General features: G+C 41.1%; 1 pseudogene; it reads right to left on the reverse strand.

Moving 5' to 3' along the window:
- Positions 1–9,350: 9,350 nt before the first annotated feature.
- LOC127099070 (uncharacterized) lies at positions 9,351–9,450 on the reverse strand (annotated as a pseudogene).
- Between the last annotated feature and the right edge of the window lie 1,468 nt (positions 9,451–10,918).

Consider the following 10,918-nt stretch of genomic DNA (forward strand, 5'->3'; position numbering starts at 1 on the left):
CTGGTGAGAGTTTCAAGGAATACGCCCAGAGGTGGCGCGAGCTAGCTGCGAGAGTACAACCTCCGATGTTGGAGAGAGAATTGACTGATATGATCATTGGAACCCTACAAGGTGTATTCATGGATCGTATGGGAAGTTGCCCGTTTGGTAGTTTTTCGGATGTTGTGATTTGCGGAGAAAGAACTGAAAGTCTTATCAAAGTGGGAAAAATCTAAGACCCTGGTTCTTTAAGTTCTTCAAGTGCTAAGAAACCATTTTCAGGGGCACCCAGAAGGAGAGAGGGTGAGACAAATGCTATACAGAGAAATGGAAACAGAGGACAACAATACCGTCAAGTTGCTGCTGTGACTATTCCAGCAACCCAACCTCAACAACCAGAAAGAGGACAACCACAACAACCACAACAACAACAGCAACGCCAATTCCAACCAAGACAAGGAATGCCAGATCGTCATTTTGATCCGTTGCCAATGACTTATGCTGAATTACTCCCTGAACTGCTCAGGTTAAAGTTTATTGAACTTCACACTATGGCTCCATTAACAAGGATTCCCGCTGGTTATGATGCCAATGTCCGTTGTGATTTTCATTCTGGTGCGCCAGGGCACCACATCGAGAATTGTTGGGCTTTTCACCATAAAGTCCAAGACTTGATCGATGCCAAGACGATTAACTTCGCTCCTACTCCGAATGTGATAAATAATCCTATGCCTCAGCATGGAAGGCCCAGAGTAAACAGTATGGAGGATGGGGAAAATTTGAACTTGGTAGTCGATATTAATGATGTTCAGACTCCGTTGTTTGTAGTGAAGGAACGTCTGCTTAGAGGGGGAGTATTCCCGGGATGTGACGAGAATTGTTCAGATTGTGGTAATCATGAAAACAACTGTGTGAAATTGAAAGAAGGTATCCAGGAATTGGTGAATGAAGGTTGTTTACAGTTTGATCGAGTAGTGAAAGACCGTGGAGAGGTATCAACTGTTACCATTTACTTCACACTGTCAGAAGGTCCTGCACGTGCTCCTAGAACTATTAGTGCGCCCGTGACTATTGGTACTCCTGTGACCGTAGCTGCGCCCGTGACCATATCTGCTCCGGTGACTGTTGGTGTTCCCGTGATTAATGCTCCAGTAACTATCAGTACCCCTACCACCATTGCCGCTTCTAGTGGAAGACTTTATGAGAATATTAGAGCAATTCTGTGGCAATATGACAATGCTTCTTGCAGAAATAGAAGATCTGAGAATCAGACCAGATCAGTAAATCAGACTCCAGTAACAGTTGGTTCGGCTGTGGGTAATGTGGGAGGACCCGGAGGATTTACGAGAAGTGGTTGTTTGTTTGCACCACAGGTTCCGAAGGATAACAATGCTGAGGCTCTTGCTAGAACAAAAGGAAAACAAGTTGCAGTTGAAGAAGAACCAGTGTGAAAGGAAGTGCCCGAGAATTCTTTTGAGAAGGACGTGGAGGAATTTATGAGAATTATCAAGAAAAGTGATTACAAGATTGTGGATCAGTTGAACCAGACACCGTCAAAGATCTCTATTCTCTTTCTATTAATGTGTTCCGAGGCACATCGTAACACCCTGTTGAAAATGTTGAATATGTCTTATGTGCCCCAAGAGATTTCTGTTAACCAGCTCGAAGGTGTTATTGCAAATGTTAACACGAGACATGGTTTGGGATTCACGGATCTAGACTTGACACCTGAGGGTCGCAATCACAATAGAGCCCTGCATATCACGATGGAATGCAAAGGCGTCGTTTTGTCGCATGTTTTGGTTGATACCGGCTCTTCTTTGAATGTGCTGCCCAAAAAGGCTCTGAGTAAGCTTGATGCCGAAGGGGTTGTTCTCACACCTAGTGATCTTGTTGTCTGTGCTTTTGATGGATCCAAGCGATCGGTTTTTGGCAAAGTCACGTTGCCTGTGAAGATCGGCCCGGAAGTGTTTAATACTGTCTTCTATGTGATGGATATCCAACCAGCATATAGTTGTCTATTGGGGCGTCCCTGGATACGTGGAGCCGGAGCAGTTTCTTCGACTCTCCACCAAAAGCTAAAATATGTGTGGGATGGTCAAGTTGTGACCGTATGTGGCAAAGAGGACATCTTTGTGAGCCATTTATCCTCCTTCAAATATGTGGAGATGGATGGCGAAATTCATGAAACTCTATGTCAAGCTTTTGAGACTGTCAGCATTGAGAAGGTGGCTTTTGTTGAACAGAAGAAACCAGGTACCCCGATCGCGTCCTATAAACAAGCTCTGGAGGTCATTCATTCAGGTAACGTGGAAGGCTGGGGCAAGATGATCGATGTGCCCGTAAAAGAAGACATGTTTGGCATTGGTTATCAGCCTTTTCAATCATCAGAGCAGGGTGTCCAGGATCAGAAAGGGCCGTGTACTTTCACTAGTGCTGGATTGATGAATCACGGGGATGTCTTTGCAACAGACAATGAAGATGGTGATAGTGATTGTGATATGGATAATTGGGTGCACCCGTGTGCTCCAGGGAAGAAGATCAACAACTGGACTGCTGAAGAAATAGTCCAAGTTACTCTTCAGACAGAGTAATTTTCTTTTGTTTTTGAATTTTGCATGAAAGCCCTACGCTCTGCCCAAGGCGTAGTGGTTCGTTGTAGGGTCACATCATGTTTTGAATTTTCAATGATTATCATCAATAAATGATGTTTTGCAATCAAATTTGTGCTCACTGTCTTTCTGTTTTTTTCGTTTTCAAAACCATAAAAATGGTAATGTTTTTTTTCTCTGTGACTTTCTTGAACTCTTTTCTAAAATAAAGCATGAAACATCGTTCGTGCAGAATTGATCTTGCGGATTCCATTAAAAACAATTATGTTATGGCTCAGTATGACTTTGATAATCCCATTTACCAAGCCGAAGAGGAGAGTGAAGAAGATTGTGAACTCCCCAAAGAATTGGCCAGACTATTGAAACAGGAGGAAAGGGTCATTCAACCTCATCAGGAAGAGTTGGAAGTCATTAACCTTGGTACTGAGGACGTAAAGAAAGAGATCAAGATAGGGGCTGCTTTAGAGGAAAAGGTCAAGAGAGGGCTGATTGAAATGCTGCAAGAATATGTGGATGTATTCGCATGGTCGTATCAAGATATGCCTGGTTTGGATACAGATATTGTGGTGCACAGGCTACCTCTCAGAGAAGATTGTCCTTCGGTAAAGCAGAAGCTTCGTAGAACTAGTCCTGATATGGTTGTCAAGATCAAAGAGGAGGTTCAGAAACAGTTGGATGCAGGTTTTCTAGTAGTTACCAATTATCCCCCTTAGGTGGCCAACATCGTACCCGTGCCGAAGAAGGATGGTAAAGTCAGGATGTGTGTCGATTACCGAGATTTAAATAGAGCCAGTCCGAAAGATGACTTCCCATTACCTCACATTGATGTATTGGTCGATAACACTGCTCAGTCCTCGGTTTTCTCTTTCATGGATGGATTTTCTGGCTATAATCAGATCAAGATGGCGCCAGAAGACATGGAGAAGTCGACATTCATTACACCTTAGGGCATGTTCTAATTTAAGGTAATGCCATTTGGGTTGAAGAACGCCGACGCTACCTACCAAAGAGCTATGACGACTCTCTTTCATGACATGATGCACAAAGAAATTGAAGTGTACGTGGATGATATGATTGCGAAGTCTCAGACAGAAGAGGAGCACTTGGTAAGCTTGCAAAAGTTGTTCGAAAGATTGAGAAAGTTCAAACTGAGGTTGAATCCAAACAAGTGTACGTTTGGAGTGAGATCTGGAAAGCTGTTAGGTTTCATTGTCAGTAAGAAAGGGATTGAGGTTGATCCAGCGAAAGCAAAAGCTATTCAAGAAATGCCTGAACCAAGAACGGAAAAGCAGGTTCGTGGGTTTTTAGGGAGGCTGAACTATATTGCGCGGTTCATATCTCACCTAACAGCTACGTGCAAACCGATATTTAAATTGCTAAGAAAAGATCAAGCAGTCAGGTGGAGCAATGATTGTCAAAAAGCTTTTGATAAGATAAAAGAATATTTACAGAAACCTCCAATTCTTATACCTCCAGTTCCTGGGAGGCCTCTGATAATGTACCTTTCAGTAACAGAGAATTCGATGGGGTGTGTATTGGGACAGCATGACGAGTCTGGTCGAAAAGAGCATGCAATATACTACCTTAGCAAAAAGTTTACCGACTGTGAAACAAGACATTCGTTGCTCGAGAAAACTTGCTGCGCTTTGGCATGGGCTGCTCGCCGACTAAGACAGTATATGTTGAACCATACTACCTTGTTGATTTCTAAGATGGACCCAGTAAAGTATATCTTTGAAAAGCCGGCTCTTACCGGACAAGTGGCTCGTTGGAAGATGATTTTGACAGAGTATGATATCCAGTACACGTCGCAAAAGGCCATCAAGGGTAGTATTCTGTCTGATTACCTTGCCGAGCAACCAATTGATGACTATCAGCCGATGATGTTTGAATTCCCCGATGAAGATATCATGTACTTAAAAATGAAAGATTGTGAAGAGCCTCTTGTCGAGGAAGGACCAGATCCCGATGACAAGTGGACACTGATGTTTGATGGGGCGGTAAATATGAATGGAAATGGTGTTGGGGCAGTACTCATTAATCCTAAAGGTGCACACATACCTTTTTCCTCCAGATTGACTTTTGAAGTAACCAACAACGAAGCTGAGTACGAGGCCTGTATCATGGGGATTGAGGAAGCCATCGATCTAAGGGTCAAAACTATGGACATTTACGGAGATTCTGCTCTAGTGATTAACCAAGTCAATGGAGACTGGAATACTCATCAGCCACATTTGATTCCTTATAGAGATTACACCAGAAGGATCCTGACTTTCTTCAAGACAGTAAAGTTGTATCATGTACTCCGAGATGAAAATCAAATGGCTGATGCCTTAGGCACATTGTCTTCCATAATTAAAGTTCATTGGCAGAATTATGTGCCACACGTTGCTGTGAATCGACTCGAGAGGCCTGCGTATGTGTTTGCAGTCGAGTCTGTTATTGATGAGAAGCCATGGTTTTATGATATTAAGAATTTCCTCAAAAGCCAAGAGTATCCTGAAGGAGCGTCAAAGAATGACAAGAAGACACTGAGAAGGCTAGCTGGAAGTTTTTACTTGAACAAGGATGATGTGTTGTACAAGAGGAACTTTGACATGGTTCTGCTCAGATGCGTGGTTAGACACGAAGCAGACATGTTAATGCAGGAGGTACATGAAGGCTCCTTCGGTACCCATGCTGGTGGTCATGCAATGGCCAAGAAGTTGTTAAGAGCCGGTTATTATTGGATAACCATGGAATCTGATTGTTTCAAATACGCTCGGAAGTGCCACAAATATCAGATCTATGCAGATAAAGTGCATGTACCACCAAACCCTCTGAATATTATGAATTCTCCTTGGCCATTCGCGATGTGGGGCATCGATATGATTGGAAAGATTGAACCTACTTCTTCTAATGGACATCGCTTCATCCTAGTCACAATTGATTACTTTACCAAGTGGGTGGAAGCAGCTTCCTATGCCAATGTTACCAGACAAGTGGTTGCTCGATTCATTAAGAAAGAAATTATCTGTCGTTATGGGGTTCCTGAGAGAATCATCATTGGTAATGGTTCGAATCTCAATAACAAGATGATGAAAGAGCTTTGCAAAGACTTTAAGATCGAACACCACAATTCTTCTCCTTACAGACCAAAGATGAATGGTGTTGTAGAGGCAGCAAACAAGAATATTAAGAAGATTGTGCAAAAAATGGTTGTGACGTACAAGGATTTGCATGAGATGTTGCCTTTCGCTTTGCATGGGTATCGTACCTCAGTGCGTACGTCAACCGGGGCAACTCCGTTCTCACTTGTGTATGGCATGGAGGCAGTCTTGCCAGTAGAAGTTGAAATCCCTTCTTTGAGGGTGATGATGGATGTAAAACTTGATGAGGCTGAGTGGGTTCAAGCTAGGTTTGATGAGTTAAATTTAATTGAGGAAAAGTGATTAGCAGCTGTGTGCCATGGACAACTATATTAGAGAAGGATGAAGAAGGCCTTTGATCAGAAAGTGCGTCCTCGAAGCTATCAGATAGGTGACTTAGTTTTGAAGAGGATCCTTCCTCCCGGTACAGATAATAGGGGCAAGTGGACTCCGAATTATGAAGGTCCGTATGTTGTTAAAAAGGTCTTTTCTGGGGGAGCCTTGATGCTTACAGCTATGGATGGTGAAGATTTTCCGTCTCCTATGAATTCAGATGTAGTCAAAAAATACTTCGCATAAACTGATCCGCTGGACAAAAAAAGAAAGTCCAGGCAAAAAAGGGCATCCCGGCGAATAAAAAAAAGAAAAGAAAAAGGTTCGGGCAAAAGTTAGGGATAAAGAATAAAAAATAATATGTACACGCGGTAAGTCGAAAACCTGCAAAGGCGGCTTAGGCAAAAATGGGTATCCCGGTGGATTGAAAACCTGAAAAGGCGGTCCAGGCAAAAGAGGGATTAAAGCGAAGACTACAGTCTGAGTTATCTGTACTTCATCGTGTTTCAGTGTCTACCATCTTGAAGGATATGATCGGTCCATTCACTCTTCTCAGAAGGCAAAGAATTTGGGGAAAGTGAAGATCTATGAGTCATAACAGAATTGGAAAATAGTGGAATTCCATGTTCACATTGCCAATAGGATAGTTTATTTTCTCTTTTGGCGCGATTACCTCTTCCTAGGAATTGCTTCCTGATGTATTTGCCTTTATAGGTCATTTTCAATCAATAAAAGTCGTTATTCAGTCAAATAACTCTCTTGTTTTTTTATTTCTACTGTTTTGTTTGCAAAAAAACGTCTGAATTTTTGATAAACATTGCACCTAAAGAACATGAAGGCTGGACAATGATGATAACGCGAAATTATATCGCTTTTTAAGACTTAATTCAATTAAATTATATTATCATTTACGCTAGTTTATCTCATTTTATCAGATATTATGCAGTATTCCTCTTCTATTTATATCAGGTACCCATTTTGAAGCAAAAGTGAAGAAAAGAAGAAAAGGAGGTGTAAAAAGGAACAAAAAGGAGAGAAAAGGAACCAAAGGCCAAAGCCCAGCCCAAAGCGCACAAGTCACCAATGCTGTGCCTGTGACGGACGTCACAGGACGCGTGACGAGCGTCACGCGAAGTAGCCTTGTGACGGACGTCACACATGGTGTGACGAGCGTCACACCAGTCCACTAGCTTTTTGGCGCAAGTTACGCTCTCAGAAGAATGGAAGTAACATTGAGGACTTCGTGTCCTATTCCCAAGCCGTGAATTTAGCACGCTGAAGACTCGTGGAAAAGAAGAAAAGGCAGTTAGTAGCACTACTATAAATAGCTACCCTAATCCCTCTCGTTTGCTCTCCTCTCTTTGCCGTTTACACACACCGAAGCTCTGCCGATTTTTTTGTTCAAGCTTTTGCTTATTTTTCTTTTTCCAGCAGAATTAATATTGTTTATTTTATTTATTTCTTTTGCAAGTTTTATTTTCTTCTTCCCTTGCAAATTTACCTTTCCCGTTTTTAGCTTTTAGATATTTTTCGCATAATAGTTTCTATACCGGAAATTATTGTGCAACTTTATACCGGATTTAACCTTACGTTATATTCGAGTTTTTTTTATTTCCTTGATTTAATTTACTGTTTAATTGAAGAATCGAAGAACAAATCCTACCGGCTTGTGGTGGAGTGTTCAAGACCATTGTATTACGCATTCAGGTTCTCTAATTGTTATTTAATATTTAATGTTTTATTCTATTGTTTATTTACATTGCCTGCCTGAAATGAATCTGTGTATGCATGATAATAATTATTATTTAGTTAGCATGTCTGGCTAATTCGCCTAGGTATCGGTATGTAAAGTAAGCAGAAAAAGGGATCAAGACTAAGTCGGTCTATTCAAACTTAAAATTAGAATCAATCTTTTTATGGTCTTAACTTACAGGTTTAATAACAAGATTTTTTACAAAAGTAAAAGACATAAAGAAGTTGAAACCAACAGAGCGAGAGTTTGAGGTTTTAACTGGACAGTGTAAGTTAGTCATTAAGTCTATCTCAGGGCGAGAGCAAGTTTTAGAATTAATTAAATTCTGACTTTTTCCAAAAAGTATTTTTAAAGATTGAATGTGAGGACGAGAGTTAAGCATTTAGATTTAATTGTATAACCTAAGTCAACAGAGCGAGAGTTTGAGATAAGGGTGTTTAAAACGGTCAGTATTTTCTTAAAAAGAGTTTCTGCAACTTTATTGTTTTCAAAATATGATTTTTGACTTAATTATAAGTGACAGCAACATTAGTATAAAATCATGGTTTATTCAACAGAGCGAGAGTTTGAGATAAAACCTTTAACCAATAAAGTTAACTGAAACGATTTATTTTAAAAACCTGGAAACCGACAAAGACTTGATTCCCTAGTTTTGACGAACTACATACCGATATCCGTTTTATTGATATTTAATCTAGATATTAGTTTAGCTCTTAGTTTTTCCCCAAACAATCAACTATTATTCACCTTAGCTTTACGAAGTAACCTTAGATAACGGTATATCGATTCATAAGTCCCTGTGGGATCGATATCTTTTAAAACTACGCGATAGAACTGTGCACTTGCAGTTTGTATCCCATTCTCGACTCACACAGTCGAGCGATCAAGTTTTTGGCGCCGTTGCCGGGGACTTTTATTCAATCGATATCGTAACTCTTCCGTTACGCTGTAGAGACTAGGTTTCTTTTTTCCTTCTATTCTTTCTTTCGTTGATTTGTATGCCACGCACTCGCTCTCAAGGCGAACCGCTCTATTTACGAATCAACGATATCGAACTATATCTCCGAGTCTTACGACGAATTCGGGAATATCGTGCTGAAAACAATCTCCCTCCTATAAACCTTCCTGATATCAAAAACATTTTTCCTTCTTTAACCGAGATGGCAGAACCAGCTCGTGCTCTTAGAGATTACGCCGCTCCATCGCAAGATGAACCGCATTCAAGTATTGCTCCGCCCGCAATCGAAGCAAACAACTTTGAACTTAAACCTTCGTTGTTGCAGGCTGTGCAACAGAACCAATTCTCTGGAAATCTTACCGAAGATCCAAACCTTCATTTATCCGTATTTGTTCAATACGCTGATACTGTTAAAGCTAATGGTGTCACTTCAGAGGCAATTCGACTTCGTCTTTTTCCTTTCTCATTAAGAGATAGCGCTAGAAGATGGCTTCAATCTCTCCCTTCCAACTCAGTCACCACATGGAACGAGTTGAAGAAAGTTTTTCTTGCCCGATATTTTCCACCAAGCAAAACAGCTATGTTAAGAGCCCAGATAAACGGATTTAAACAGAAAGACAACGAGTCTCTTTTCGAAGCATGGGAAAGATACAAAGACATGATGAGACTTTGCCCACACCATGGTTTGGAAGACTGGTTAGTAATTCACACATTTTATAATGGTCTCTTATACAATACAAGGTTAACAATAGACGCCGCTGCAGGTGGTGCACTAATGAACAAACCTTATGCTGATGCTTACCAGCTTATCGAGAGCATGGCCCAAAACCACTATCAGTGGGGAACCGAACGAACAACAGTGGAAAAACCTCAACCGAAAACTGGCATGTACGAGATAAGTAACCTTGATCACGTTAATGCAAAAGTGGATGCTTTGGTCCAGAAGATTGAAAGTTTAAACGTATCACCTCCAACCGCCGTGGTTGCTATAACTCAGAATTGCGAGGTCTGTGGAATCCAAGGCCACACTCCTGCGGAATGTCAACTCTTGACTGGAATCCAAACAGAGCAAGTAAACTATGCTCAAGGAAGCCCCTATTCGAATACCTATAACCCAAATTGGAAGAACCATCCAAACTTTTCATATAAGAGTAATAATGCTCTATACGCACCTGGACAGTCTCCGAATCAAACCCCATCTGTACCTCCGGGATATCAGAAACCGAATCCTAACAATAATACCCCTAGAAAATCCAACTTGGAAATCATGATGGAAAACTTTATAGCTTCCCAACAACAAACCAATAAAGATTTCTTAAACCAGAACATACACACTGGCGAACAACTTAAACAACTAGCAAGCAAAGTAGATGCCTTGGCTACCCATAACAAAATGTTAGAAACACAAATATCTCAAGTAGCTCAACAACAAGCACCTACTGCTGCACCAACTGGTACATTCCCTGGACAGCCCCAACCTAATCCGAGAAGCCAAGCTCATGCAATTATATTAAGAAGTGGAACGGAAGTGGAAGGACCGTCTGATCCAAGGATAGAAAACCAAAACCCTAAGAAATCTACTGAGGAAAGTGAACCTAAGGAAAAGGAAGAGAGTAATAAGGATACCCTAGAAAAGAAGGAACCTTATGTACCTCCACCACCTTACAAACCACCTATACCTTACCCTCAAAGGCTTGTTAAAACCAAAGATGTAGGCCAATTTAGAAAATTTGTCGATCTCCTTAAACAATTAAACGTTACAATTCCGTTTACCGAAGCTATTACGCAGATGCCCTCATATGCTAAATTCTTAAAAGAAATTCTTTCTAATAAAAGGAAACTTGAGGATAGCGAAACCGTTACACTCCCTGCCGAATGTAGCGCTATAATCCAAAACATGCCCCCTAAACTCAAGGATCCGGGTAGCTTCTCTATACCCTGTCACATAGGGAAATTTGTCATCGACAAAGCCTTATGCGATTTAGGAGCCGGAATTAGCGTTATGCCTTTATCCATATGTAAGAGACTGGAAATGGGAGAATTAAGACCGACCAAAATGTCTGTGCAATTAGCAGATCGTTCCATCAAATATCCTGTAGGAATCCTTGAAAACGTTCCCGTACGCATAGGTCAGTTTTACATTCCCACTGACTTC

The sequence above is a fragment of the Lathyrus oleraceus genome, chromosome 6, assembly GCF_024323335.1.
Source record: "Lathyrus oleraceus cultivar Zhongwan6 chromosome 6, CAAS_Psat_ZW6_1.0, whole genome shotgun sequence".
NCBI classification, from domain to species: domain Eukaryota; kingdom Viridiplantae; phylum Streptophyta; class Magnoliopsida; order Fabales; family Fabaceae; genus Lathyrus; species Lathyrus oleraceus.